A 2,788-nucleotide genomic window follows, 5' to 3' on the forward strand; every position below is an offset into this window, starting at 1 on the left:
AAATACAATTTAATGTAATTAAATAAAAAAAACCGCACGCCCATATTTTGAACGGTTGCCATTACAAACAGTTTTGCACATATTCTTGCAGAAAACTTCACGATTTGTTAAATGTTTATTTAATTGTATCACACACTGCCACACATAATAAGTGGAATACTGTAATGAAGATGAAATCAAAATGCAATTTAAAACATTGGCTTAAATTGAATTGCAATTTACGCCGGAAGGTTCCCCGTGTGGGTAAAAAATTTATTTGCACACACAATTGCATATATTATTGTCAACAAACCCAATAAATGACAGTTGAGCCGAAAATATATGCATAATTCGACATTATTACGTTATGAATATGCGATGACATTTTTACTGACATCACTTTTACTACACACCCAATGCAAATGGCGGTAAAGCTTTCCAAATGGTTAAAATGCATATGGAAAAGCTCTCGCATCACAGAGCTTTTGATGTAAAGCTTTCGTTTGGGTACAATATGAAGCTTTCATTAGGTGTAGCGGACAAGTTCGGCACATTTTCCGCATGGCATTAAAATTGAATTGTATTTTACACCGGAACGGAATTAAATTAAAATCTATTAAATTAAAAAAAATTATTTCATTTTTAATTAAAATTAAAATAAATTATAATAAATTAAATTAAATTATTTTTTCCTATTAAACTTTATTTCAATCAATTCTACACAATCAATGATCATAACAGCCGACCAAAATCCGATTTATAACAGTATTAACAAAAAATAAATCAAACCTTTGCTTCCCTTTTTTTCACATCGATACCGCGCTAAGGCAAACGGAGCGCGCACCGTATCAACAGCTGTTGCCGGTGTTTTTTTTTGTGGGTGGGGATGGTGCCATACGTTCGATCAGCTGTTGCGTGCGGTTGCATGCGTGCGTATTTATGCGCGCGCGTGATATTGAATGAATTGAAATGAATTGAAATAAAGTGCAATTAAATTACATTAAATTCTATTAAATTAATATAAATTATTTAATTTAAAATAAAATTAAAATAAATTATAATAAATTAAATTAAATTATTTTTTCCTATTAAACTTTATATCAATCAATTCTACACAATCAATGATCATAACAGCCGACCAAAATCCGATTTATAATAGTATTAACAAAAAATAAATCAAACCTTTGCTTCCCTTTCTTTCACATCGATACCGCGCTAAGGCAAACGGAGCGCGCACGGTACCAACAGCTGTTGCCGGTGTTTTTTTTGTGGGTGGGGATGGTGCCATACGTTCGATCAGCTGTTGCGTGCGGTTGCATGCGTGCGTATTTATGCGCGCGCGTTATTGCGGCGCGTGATATTGAATGAATTGAAATGAATTGAAATAAAGTGCAATTAAATTACATTAAATTCTATTAAATTAAAATAAATTATTTCATTTTTAATTAAAATTAAAATAAATTATAATAAATTAAATTAAATTATTTTTTACTAACAAACTTTATTTCAATCAATTCTACACAATCAATGATCATAACAGTCGACCAAAATCCGATTTATAACAGTATTAACAAAAAATAAATCAAACCTTTGCTTCCCTTTCTTTCACATCGATACCGCGCTAAGGCAAACGGAGCGCGCACCGTATCAACAGCTGTTGCCGGTGTTTTTTTTTGTGGGTGGGGGTTGTGCCATATGTTCGATATTGCGATATTGCTGTGCATGAAATGACATGAAATGACATGAAACGACATGAAACGACATGAAATGAAATGAAATGAAATGAAATGTTATGGATTTAATTAAAATTAAATTAAATTAAATTACATTGAATTAAATTAAATTGAATTCAATTCGAATAAATTAAATTCTATTAAATTAAATTAAATTATTTCATTTTTAATAAAATTAAAATAAATTATATTAAATTAAATTAAATTATTTTTTTTCTATTAAACTTTATTTCAATCAATTTTACACAATCAATGATCATAACAGCCGACCAAAATCCGATTTATATCAGTATTAACAAAAAATAAATCAAACCTTTGCTTCCCTTTCTTTCACATCGATACCGCGCTAAGGCAAACGGAGCGCGCACCGTATCAACAGCTGTTGCCGGTGTGGTTTTTTGTGGGTGGGGGTGATGCCATATGTTCGACCAGCTGTTGCGTGCGGTTGCATGCGTGCGTATTTATGCGCGCGCGTTATTGCGGCGCGTGATATTGAATGAATTGAAATGAATTGACATAAAGTGCAATTAAATTACATTAAATTCTATTAAATTAAATTAAATTATTTCATTTTTAATAAAATGAAAATAAATTGTAATAAATTAAATCAAATTATTCTTTTTCTATCCAACTTCATTTCAATCAATTCTACACAATCAATGATCATAACAGCCGACCAAAATCCGATTTATATCAGTATTAACAAAAACTAAATCAAACCTTTGCTTCCCTTTCTTTCACATCGATACCGCGCTAAGGCAAACGGAGCGCGCACCGTATCAACAGCTGTTGCCGGTGTGTTTTTTTTTTTGTGGGTGGGGATGGTGCCATACGTTCGATCAGCTGTTGCGTGCGGTTGCATGCGTGCGTATTTATGCGCGCGCGTTATTGCGGCGCGTGATATTGAATGAAATGAAATGAATTGAAATAAAGTGCAATTAAATTACATTAAATTCTATTAAATTAAAATAAATTATTTCATTTTTAATTAAAATTAAAATAAATTATAATAAATTAAATTAAATTATTTTTTCCTATTAAACTTTATATCAATCAATTCTACACAATCAATGATC

Source organism: Anopheles funestus (genome assembly GCF_943734845.2).
Source record: "Anopheles funestus chromosome X unlocalized genomic scaffold, idAnoFuneDA-416_04 X_unloc_18, whole genome shotgun sequence".
NCBI lineage: Eukaryota > Metazoa > Arthropoda > Insecta > Diptera > Culicidae > Anopheles > Anopheles funestus.